At 39.1% G+C, this 12081-nt stretch overlaps 1 protein-coding gene across 2 annotated transcripts in view; it reads left to right on the top strand.

Annotated features, from left to right (window-relative positions):
- Positions 1–5857: 5857 nt before the first annotated feature.
- UPK1B (uroplakin 1B) overlaps positions 5858–12081 on the top strand; it is a 28568-nt gene continuing 22344 nt past the window's right edge. The window contains exon 1 of one of the 2 annotated variants that reach the window (XM_037735043.1): positions 5858–5974. The gene's annotated coding sequence lies outside the window, so the exon portion shown is untranslated. The remainder of the gene's footprint in view (positions 5975–12081) is intronic. The other variant, XM_017518923.2, reaches the window with a different exon arrangement.

Here is a 12081-nt window from a genome sequence, read left to right on the forward strand (position 1 = left end):
AAAAAAAAAAAAAAAAAAAGCTAGCCAAGGATACTATACCTAGCAAAGTTCTCCTTCGTCAATGATGGAGAAATAGTCTTTTCCAGACAAAGAAAAGGTGAGAGATTTATTATCACTAGACTGGCACTGTAAGAAATGCTTAAGAAAGTCCTACACCTGGAAGTGAAAGGACAATATCTCCCATCATGAATACAAAGGAAAATATAAAACTCACAGATAGGGAAAATACATAAACATGGAACCGCTAAATGATACCACTACCGAAAACCACAAAAACAAAATAATAAACAATGAGAACTAAGAATATGCAGAACAACCAGAAATCAATTAATGAAATGACAGGAATAAGCCTTCACATATCAATAATAAGCTTGAATGTAAATGGATTAAACTTTCCACCTAAAAGATACAGACTGGCTGAATAAAAAAGCATGGCTCAACTATATGCTGCCTATAACAAACTCATCTCACCTATAAAGACACATATAGCCTGAAAGTAAAAGGATGGAAAAAGATATTCCATACAAAGAAGAACAAAAAATGAGCAGGAGTAACTACTTTTAAGTCAGAAACAATAAAAAGAGATATAGTCATTATGTAATTACAAAGGGATCAACTCAGTAAGAGGATATAACAATACTAACCCTATATGCAATCAACACCAGAGCACTCAGATGTACACAGCAAATATTATTAGATTGAAGGGAGAGATAGACTTCAAAACAATAATATTTGGAGACTTCAATACTCCACTCTCAACATGAGACAAATCATCTAGAAAGAAAATCAACAAATGTCAAAACCTTGTTAATGTCAAAACGTTGAAGGCTAAGATCTACTATCTGACAGCACAATAGGGTGACTATAGTCAATAATAAGTTAATTGTACATTCTCAAATAACTTAAAGAATTATTTGGGGCTGGGCACGGTGGCTCACACCTGTAATCCCAGCACTTTGGGAGGCCGAAGCAGGGGGATCATCTGAGGTTGGGAGTTCAAAACCAGCCTGACCAACATAGAGAATCCCTGACTCTGCTAAAAATACAAAAAATTAGCCAGGCATGATGACACATGCCTGTAATTCCAGCTACTTGGGATGCAGAGGCAGGAGAATCGCTTGAAACCAGGAGGCAGAGGTTGCGGTGAGCTGAGTCACACCACTGCACTCCAGCCTAGGAAACAAAAGTGAGATTCCATCTCAGAAAAAAAAAAAAAAAAAAGAGTGTAATTGGATTGTTTGTAACTCAAAGGATAAATGCTTGAGGGGATGAATATCCCATTCCCTATGATGTGCTTCTTTCACATTGCATGTCTATACCAAAACATCTCATGTTCTCCAAAATATATGCACCTACTTTGTAGCCACAAAAAGGAAATATATAAATAGGCAAAGAAATAAAAATTAAAACAAAAATTAGATACTAATTATATTTTGTAGACATTGTTTTTTCAATATAGTATCTAACATACCTAAAAGTATAGAGAAATGGACACTTACTTCCACTATTGAGGGGGGCACACACTTACATTTTACAACCCTCTGAAATACAATTTGACTGCATAAATGAAACTTTAAAATGAGCATGCCCTTTAATCATGAAGTCTAATTCTAAGAATTTGTTCTAAGGACATAATAAATGTCTTTAAATTTATGTACAAAAATATTGTTGACAGCATTATTTGCAATATTGAAAAATTTAAAGTAACCTGAATTTTCCACCCAGGGATTCAGTTAAACACATAATAGCATATTCATATGGTGGGAAATAATACATCCTTTAAAATCATTTCGTAAAACATCACATAGAATAATGTCCACACCATATTGTTGAGTAAGAATAACTGTTTTAGAAAACTGTAAATGAGCAGGATAATTAAATGGGGGGGAAATGCAAAGAAGATGGGAAGTACTCGGCAGGGTGGGGGGGGGCGTTGTGTATGTTATTTATGCTAGAACTGTATCTACCCATAGCAGTCCCTCGGATAGTTCCTAAATGGATGATTCTACACTAAAATATTCACTGTATTTATCACTGGGTAGGGAAGCATAGATTCTTTTTGTTTTCTAAAATAGATATACACTCATCTTATCAGAATAATATGATGAATGTTGTTTTAAAAGCAGAGAATAAGGCAATACTTTACTAAATGCAGATGCCTTTGTATAACTGGCACTTTGGTCACACACTTTTGGCTCTTCTCAAGCGTAACTTAATGTAATATTTTTTTTTCCAGGACTGAGGAGAACTAATTCACCCTTAACCTCCCAAATCAGAAATTTTTGTATTCATTAGAAATGATGCTAATTTGGGTTAGCTGGCAAGGGCAGAGAAAGACAGACAATGAATGAACAACAGCAGACTGATTTTGTTTATGAAGGAAATAAAACAAGGTGATGTGAGAGAAAGTAATTGGAGTGGAGAGGGCAGGGTTACTTTAGGTAGGGAAATCTGAAAAAGCTTCTCAGAGGAAGTGAGAGCTGAGCTGCACCTGAAGAGTAACAAGGAGTCAGCCCGGGAACAGCCAGGAGAAATGGATTTCCATTAAATGGAACAGCAAATGCAGAAGCCATGTGGTTGGAGTATACATGGAGTGAAAGCAGTACTTAAAGAATTTGGAAAATAATACATGGGCAACTTGTAAGCTCTAATAAGAAGTTTGGCCCTTATGCTGAGTGCTAAAGCTGAACTGAACTGTTTTAAGTAGAGGAACAACAAAATCTGATTTATGCTCTTAAAAATTCTCAGAACCACAACCAATTCAGTATTCCTTAAAAACTGGTGGCCAAGGAAAAAAAAAGAAGGTTCCAGGGTAAAAGCAGAGAAATACCACTGTGTTTACAAGACAAAAGCCTGCAATTTTCACTATAACCCTTAAATCCAGACATAGCTGTTTATCTTCTTGAACTAACCAGGAAGTAGCGAAAATGAGTGAAGGTATTGGGGACTAACTCCTTCTGATAGAAATGCAGTTTCAGAGCTAGACTCAGAATTAAGAGCTGGACCCAAGCCCTAGAACCTTCTAACATAACTGGTCAGGCCTAGGGAGAGACAACAGTGGGGAATAAGAAGGAACAGCCAGAGATATAGGAGAGGCACAAAGAGAATATGATCTTGTAGAAAGCAGAAGAGGGAAGCATTATAAGAAGGATAGAGTAATGCACTGTATTTATTGCTTCTGAGTGAGAATAAATAAAAACAAAGAAAAAGTGTACACTGAATTTGGCAAAGTAGAGGTTGTTTGTAACTTGACAAGCAGTTTCAATGGAGTAGTGAGAATGGAGGCAAGATTGAATTTGGTTGAAGTTTAAAATGCAGATAGATAAAACAAACCAGTTGCTTAGGAAAAGAGTAATTCTCCCAGACACTGATACCAGCAATGTTTGGGACCTTTTAGACCCAAAATATAAGGTTGTACACAACATCTTCAACAATATCTCTACAATAAACACAATGTTTTATAGAGTAGCCCCTTAATATTGGACATCAAAGATATCACTGAGGGATTTCTTCAGTGGGTGAAATTTGGGCTAAATGATTTTTTACTGGTATATAGTTATTACATACAATAATTCCATATAATAACCATATGTGCTTTTTAAAATGAACTAAAATCCTTTCCAAATGCAAGAGTCTACTAATGCTGGGATGTCCCTTTCTTGGAAAAGGTCCAGACATATTTTAAGAAGTCATCTTGTCATGGCCATAATCTAAACATATTAACTGAGTTAAGTATTTATCATCTCTAGGAGCTGAAGGAAATATGGGGATGTCAATTATTTTTGAGTGAAAAAAAAATAGCTGTGTAAGAGAGAAGACACATTAAAGGTCAAAAGCCTAAGTATATACACACTTTAGGAAAGTTGTCAAGGAAACCCGACCAAAAATTTGTCAAGACCAACTGGAGAAAAAGTCATTTTTAGAGGCCCTAAAGAATTGTGTGGACCTGAACACTTCAGGTACATCATTTGCAGGTTTGATTCAACTGTTTTTTTTTTCCTTATTACATTTTTATTATTATTATACTTTAAGTTCTGGGGTACATGTGCAGAATGTGTAGGTTTGTTACATGGGTGTTTTAATACAGAAGCTGAGACATGATCAGTAACCTGCTTTCCTCTACAGGGAGCCTGAATGCTCAGGCAGACTTACTCTCCAGCCAATACTGCAGAAGATGGCTTCTCACATATCCCAGGAACAATATTCTACTCTCTATTAACCTCATTGAGCAGTTAATAGAAAAAAATCATATTTATGATTTTAATTTTTATACCATTTTATAAGTTATACAGATCATGTAACTGTACTCAAACAGTAAGGGTGCAGGCTATGAGGACAGGCTGATTGCAGTCCTTACCTTCAAACGGCTGTGTAACAGTGGGCTGTTAGCATCCTCAGGCTTCAGTTCTCTCATCTGTAAAATGGGAGAATAATAGTATATACCTTAAAGGGATATTGTGAAGAGTAAATTTGGCAGTACCTGGCACTTTTAGTATGTATTTAAAATACTCCAGACAACATCATGTTTTGAGAAGTATTTTTCCTGAAATTGGTCACTACAGAAAGCAAAAGGCATTAAATCACCCACTTTCCGAACTTCCAGTAGGGAGGCAGCCTCTTTTCCACCCAGTTTGCATTACAACTCCCTCCCTTGCCAAACAGACTTGCCATAGGAAAGTCCATTTGAAATAAGTGATCTGTTAGGGAATGAAGAGAAGACGAACATTGTAGTGGTTCCTTGCCCCAAAGATGATAGAGGAAAGCCTCGTGAGGATTGAAAAGTTTGTGTATATAGGACCAAATCTTTTAGCCCAGTTAAATATCATGAGTTGCGACCCACATTGAACGGCAGATCATGGAGAAGCCCGGTGGCAGAGCTACTCTGACAGGCCATCTGTCTCCAGAGTTTCCAAGAAGGGCTGCTTAAGACTGTCCCACCTATACTGCAGCTCAACTTCTTTCTCTGCCCAGTCCTGTTTCTTCCTTTTCCCTTCCATGGGTGTTAATCTCAGGGCACTCCCTCACAAATACATTTCACATTAAATTTCATCTCAAAGTCTGCTCCTGAACAACTTAACCTGTGACAGAGATGATGCTGATCCTTGAGGAACTCCCAAGTCTATTGATTAAAGCACTCAGTAAATTCTAACATTACTACCATTACCTATTCCTAACCCAGGTGAAATAAGCTATGGTGCATGGATACCATGATAGGTTATGCAGCCATTAAAATAATGCTCTGGGTGCAATGTATAACACATGATGGCTCCAGAAGGCAGAGAAGAAGGGAAAAGAAGGGAAGGGAAGAGGAAGGAAAGGGAGGAAAGAAGAGGGGAGGGAGGAATTGGACATCAGATAATTACTTGAGCCCTCTCTCTTATGCCTGAATTTTTCCCAATCGGTTTCTTTCCACATCTCTTGCTCCTAATCAGTCTTTGGGACACCTACAGTGTGAGCATTACTTGGGCAATTACTACCTCTATGAATTTGGCATATTCAAGTTATAGAAGCTAAAACGGGTCATGGCCCTACACAGGTAAGCACATATCAGCATTGCTGTGAGCGGTCAGGACTAACAAGCCTTCAACACACAAAAGCAGAAGTAAGGATCAAATTACACTAACAAAAACAAATCAAATCAAATCAAAACCAAAGCCCTGAGTTTGTATTCCAATAAAGTCCAGAACTAGGAGGGATCCAGGAAAGCGATGAGTGAGGCCGTGAAGGTGTTTCCATCTGTCAGAGTCACACATTCCAAAGCAGCAGAAATCTGACAGCCTCCGGTTACTCCCCCGCCTCCGCGAGGCCGGGCAGGCAGCGGCAAGCTCAGCCCACGTTAGGTGGCTCCTGCCAATCACAGACCACCATTCCCTGGTCCTGGAGGTTCAAAGAATTGCAAGGGGGCAGAAAAGCACCTGGGGCTGGTACAGACTGCGAAGTGGGTCGCACCGTGTGCACAGAAAGAGGAGGCGCTGTGAGTAAACTGCTTTCCCTCTGCAGGGAAGCCCTTGGGCTTGAGGGTTGGGTTGCCCTCCTTGGAGAGAAGCTAGCTGTCTGGGAGGGAATGGGGAAGAAGTTAGATTCTCGATTCATAGAGTCTGTCATTTTTTTTTCTTTGTAATTTAGGGTATTGTAACCGTCCTGTTCTCTTTTACTTTGAACGTTCGAATCGCTTTCTTAAATCCTTTGATAGAAGTCTTGTTCTCATTAAACTTCTGGAGATAGCATGCAGCCATCCTGCTTTCAACCTTAGAGGTCCTCACAGAAAGACCAAGAAGAAAATCCAAGCACCCTGAGAAACCCTGTATCTCCTGATTAAATCGCACATAGTCAGACACCTTTGTAGACCCCCGATTTTCTTGTGGAGTCAGAAAAGCGATATAAAATTTAACGAAATAGCTCGTGTTCTTTCTTAATAATCTGTTCAGACTAGCAGAGAGAAAGTTTCCTGGTCTTCTTGTCAGAAATCATTTGGTCCTGCCAACTGGTAGTGAAATGTGTGAGGCAATTTACTCATGGTATTCTCTGTAACCACTTCTGCTTAATAAATGTGTCAGTTGAAGTAAGTCAACAAAGTAGCTTTATCTACACAATGTAATTTTTACATAATTTGTTTTTACTCTTTACCAGTTCTTTGCTCTACCAGGATCTGCACGACATAAAGATGTTTTTTGTTCTAATGACATTTTTATACAAAATACAAACAAGTTTCAAATAACGCTAGTATTATTTTATGTTTGCATTGGTTTATAAACCTAAAACCCCACTTCTAAATAGTTTTAAAGACTTTTAAGACATTTAAGAATTTGAATCCAGGCACAGTGGCACATGCCTGTAGTCCCAGCTATTTGGGAAACTGAGGCCACAGGATCAGGAGTTCTAATCCAGGCTGGGCAACATAGTGAGATCCTGTCTCTTAAAAATAAAATAAATTTTTAAAGAAGTTGTGTTTACTTGAATGTCTTCTTCTAATGAAGGACAATGTTTCTTGACCATTTCTTCCCTGACTTGCTAAGTACAACAGGAAAGAACTCACTTAGGTTTTATAGACATAGTATATGTAACTATATGTACATATAGTATAAGCACCCACAGGGCGGGGTGCACAGGGGCTATTCCTTTTCATGGAAAATATTTTGAGGTGAGTTGCGTACTTTCAGTCTAGGGCGTTCCATCTCTAACACAGGCAAATACTCAAAGTATTTTGAGTATAAATAAAATTTAGGTTACATAGTTCTCAGATCTTATGAAGAAGTGGGTTTTCTTTTTACTAACCGTCTCAGTGAGGAGAAAAATTTCTTACTTGCTTTCTGCTCCAACAGATAAAATGGTCTTTAAAACCAATTCACCTATTTTTTTTAACTGCTGGGAAGAATTATAGACTTTTAGGTCCAAAGGTGACCTTAGATATCATTTAATCAAGGGAAAAAAATCTCAGAACTTCTTTTTGACTTCTCCTGCTTACATTCTTAACCAGAGTAAACACCAGTCAGCCCTGAAATATGCTCTGGAATTTGGGCCTGATAGCCATGCAGACTGCCCATAAACTTGACGGGCCACCATTCGCCAACTGGGACAGGGACCACATTGGTGAGGGGGCACCGTCATCATACCCCCCCAGGATTCTCCATGGTACTTCTGCCCTGGAGCTGGGCATCCCTCTGGCATTGCCCACACCTGAGGCCCTCATGCAACTGAGTGCTCCTGAGCCGTTGCTTACAGCTGGTCTCTGATTTCCAATGGGCGGATGACTCCCATCATACTGGGAGCACCAGGAATCAAGAGCAGTGCTGTCCAGTAGAACTCTCTGTGATGAGGGAAATGGTCTAGACAATAGATACTGACCACATGTATAAAGAGAGTGCTTGAGATGTGGTTGGAGCAACTGAGGAACTAATTTTTACTTTCACTGAATTGAATTCATTTGACTTTAAATAACTCCATGCAGCTACTAAGTATTGTATTAGTCAACACAAGTTTGGAGCTTTAAAGCAAGAAAATCTTACGGGCACTGTGAGCCATGGGTGATGGCCCTGGGAGAAAGCTCCCTTTTTTGTTATTTCCAGGTACTCATCCTACCTTAAGCTGAAGCAGACCAGCAATTGTTGTGACCTACAGTCTCCACACCCATCTTTACTCTGAGTCAGGCAAGTGTCTGTTCTTGTCCTGAGTTTCAGGGTCAGGGCTAAGGTAGTAGCATATTGTGTTTCTTCATGCTTTCCTCTCCTATTTTTCCTTTTTTTTTTTTCTTCCTTTGTTTATCCAAACTTCTCTAGCATGAACTAGCGTTTGAGGTGTGGTTTGTGTGTTCTCTGGTGCAACAAACTTGGGTGAGGAAAAGAGGCAATGAACTTGAAAAAATGATCTTATGCTTACTGGGTGAGTCTCACTTCTTTTTCTTCTGCTTTGCAAATTGTTTTGTTTAGTGAGCAATTGTTTTTAGACCTATTCAATGTGTCTAGAAACATCAACTCTATGGATATGATTACTTTTTATAAGAAAACAAACTGAATGAAAGCACAAGAAAGGAAAAACAGGAAATATAATTCTAGCCTTCAAAAAATCTGCACTCTTTAAAGCAAAGGAACTCCCAGGGTATTGAGCAATTTGAGTAAATCATCATTGTACTAGGCCACAGGGCAATTTTCCCACAGGGCGGGAGCACAGGGGCTATTCCTTTTCATGGAAAATATTTTGAGGTGAGTTACGTACTTTCAGTCTGGGGCGTTCCATCTCTAACACAGGCAATTGCTGCCCTGCCCTCTGCCTTCCACCATTTTCCACTTGTAAAATTTATCTCATCCCATTTGTTTCCTTTCTACCCCTGCCAGACAAGAAAACCAATATATGTGAGGGAGGCATTGCTTTAGAATAACATGGGGACGGTTCAGAAGACCACATATTTAAAACAGCTTCTGCATACTGTGGGCTAAAAGAAAAGACAGGAAGGAAGATACATCACATCATCAGAAGTCGTCTAGCCACAGAGACAGACTCCAACCCCCAAATCATAAGTTAGGAGGTTTGTCATTTTAGGCTCTACCCTCTCCTTGTGTCTCTTCCCTTCTCATGGTGTCTTCCCTTGCCCTTTGAAAATTCAATAAGAGAAGGAAGCTGATAAATGAGCCATGGACATGGATGGCTCATAAGACTTGATGTGCCTCTTTTATATGAGCTTGCATTTTAATCAGGAACAAAGGAGTGATTCTCAGATTGTAGCATTCAGAAGTTAGGGTGAACAGTGAGGAAGCTGTTGAATGAAGGGGGAGGACAGAAGGCTTTGTCCCTGCGAGCTTCACTTATGTGGCTCCCTTTTTGGTTTACCTTGTAATAAGCCTCATGGGTAGGTTCACGGGTGAGAGGTCAAGAGTTTCTCTTAATTTAAAGAGACACAAATGGAAGTGTATCTCCCTACCTTAAAAAGAATAATGATTAGTCACAAACCCAATACAAGGCTGGGTTAAGAGTTAGGAAACCTGGACTTGAATCTTAACTCTTTTAATAACACATCACGATCGTGAACAAGTCACTTCCTCTCTGTGAACCTTAAATTCCTCACCTGTACAAAACCTCCAAGTTTGCACCCAGAACTGATATATCATGCCATGAACAAGCACCTGGCCAATAACTGTCCTAGGATAAATGACACTTTAATTTCTCCCAAATTACATGTTTTTTAAGACAAAAACTACTAAAAGTACAGTCATTGTTTTCTAGTTGTGACACTCATCAATTAATATAAAAGTTTATAATTTTGCTTTTTAATGCAATTCTTTGTCAAATTGGCTTTTTTGGTGCACAACAATCCATTTTTTGTGGGTTCAGAATATCTTATTAAACAAACTTGGGTGAAGGAAAGAAGTAACAACATACCAGACTATATTGCTGTGGCAGAGGCTGTTAGGGAAGAAAAGCCATACACACATATCCACCGTGGTTTGAGCTTCCCTAAAGAGCTATTTGCTAAAGGCAGAAAGGGAGATATAGGGGAGGAAGGATAATTCTGAGTAAGGGAACTTGAGGAGAGAAGAGATTTCTCAATTGGGCTTTGGAAGATGGTAAAGAGTTCAGTAGGCAGAAATGGGAGAAGGGATTCCAAAGACAGGGAGACTCTAAGGACAGCATGGTGGCATGACCAGGATACCACGGGGGACAGTGGAAAATGGCAGGCAGGAGGTTTGGAACCTGGATGGGTACTGCCTTGAATATAATCTGGGAAGTTTGTACTTCATCTCTTAGGTGGTCCAACCGCTCTTCCACTGGCTGAAAGGAGAATAAGATAGTTGGGTCTGGCCAAATACTACAGGCTGGTCTGTCAGAATGGAACAGAAGCTAATCTGGATTGAAAGAAATTGGTCAGCAACAGAGAAAGGGTAGACAAGTGATGCACCTGGCAACAGCAAGCAAGAAGGAGCTGGTGGCTGGGCTTGTGAGTACAGAGAGAACGACTTAGGGCTTTCCTTTAAATTGAGGCTACAGGGAACTTTTGAAGGGTTTTAAGCAGTGGGGGAGATATAAATTCAGAGCTGTGTTTTAGGACAGTGGATCTCAAGATTGGCTAAGTGGCTGGCACTTGGAAGCCATGTTTATCTTTGTGGAATACCAGGAAAAAAATGGTCTACTAAATTTAAAATAAGTAAGTAGATCATTTTGGCCTAAATTCATACCAAAAACTAGATTCTAGCATAGACAGGTGGTAATAGCATCATGATTTAAGAAAAATGTATAAGAGGAAAATATTTAAAATGACAAATTTTGATCATAATTTTTCCTCAAATCAGGAACTGACTGGAATAGTTTAATATTGGCATCAAAACATGTTGTCCCAGTAAATGGAACACATGATCTGTGCTTTAGAGGATCATTTGAGAACCTCTGCTTTAGAAAGTTCACCATGGAAGCACTGTGTGGAATAGAAACAGAAAATGTTTAATTCATCTGATCCAGAATTTAGGGGCCAGCAGTGGGAATTGATAAAATGGTATCAGGAGACACCAGAAAATGATCATATGTTCTTCTATCAAAAATACACATCAATCCCAATTGGATGGTGTGTTACTCAGGGTTCTCACAGAAATAGAACCAAAAGGAGATACATAAAGAGACAAAGAAGCAAGGTATGGTGGTTCACACTTATAATCCCAACACTTTGGAAGGTCAAGACTTGAGGACAGGGGTTCAAGACCAGCCTGGGCAACATAACGAAACCGCTTCTCTACAAAAATTTAAAAATTAACTAGATATTGTGGCATGCACCTGTGGTCCTAGCTACTTGGAAGGCTGAAGCAGGAGGATCACTTGAGCCTAGAAAGTCAAGGCTGCAGAGAGCTATGATTGTACCATTGTACTACCTGGGTGACAAACCAATACCATGTTGAGAGAGAGAGAGAGAGAGAATTAAAAAAAGAGAGAGAGAAAGATTAATTGTAAGGAATTAGCCTATGTGATTGTTGGGGTTGACAAGTCCAAAATCTATACAGCCGGTAGGCAACCTAAAATTTGGGGAAAAGTTGATGTTACAGTCTTAAATCTAAAATCTGCATACTGAAAACCCAGACAGAGTTTCTATGTTACAGTCATCTTAGAGCAGAAATGCTGCCTCTTCAGGAAGCATCATCTCTCTTAAGCTTTTCAGCTGATAGGAGGAAGCCAGCCACGTTATGGAGGGCAATCTGCTTTACTCAAAGTCTATTGATTTAAATATTAATCATCACATCTAAAGAATATCTTCACAGCAATATCTAGACTAATATCTGACCAAACAACTGAACACCTCTCCAAGCCAAGTTGACACACCAAATTAACCAGCACAAGGTGATCATTACAATATTTCTTTATCAGGTAGGCAGAGACAGAACTCAAGGAGTTATCAATACAGGCAAAAGTACTACCAACCTCTAGAGAACACCACAGTTTATATTCTGTGTGTAGAGGAGTCACCATCTGTCCTTCCCTTTTGTTCACCCTCTGTGCCTGTCCTTTCTGGAAAGGTCAATTAATTCATAATGTCTTTTTTTTAAATATCCATTAGCATGGAACTTTGTCAAAGCTTTTCTTTTTTAACCTAAAAAAGTGCATTAG

This window comes from Cebus imitator, unplaced genomic scaffold (assembly GCF_001604975.1).
Source record: "Cebus imitator isolate Cc_AM_T3 unplaced genomic scaffold, Cebus_imitator-1.0 Scaffold713, whole genome shotgun sequence".
Taxonomy (NCBI): Eukaryota; Metazoa; Chordata; class Mammalia; order Primates; family Cebidae; genus Cebus; species Cebus imitator.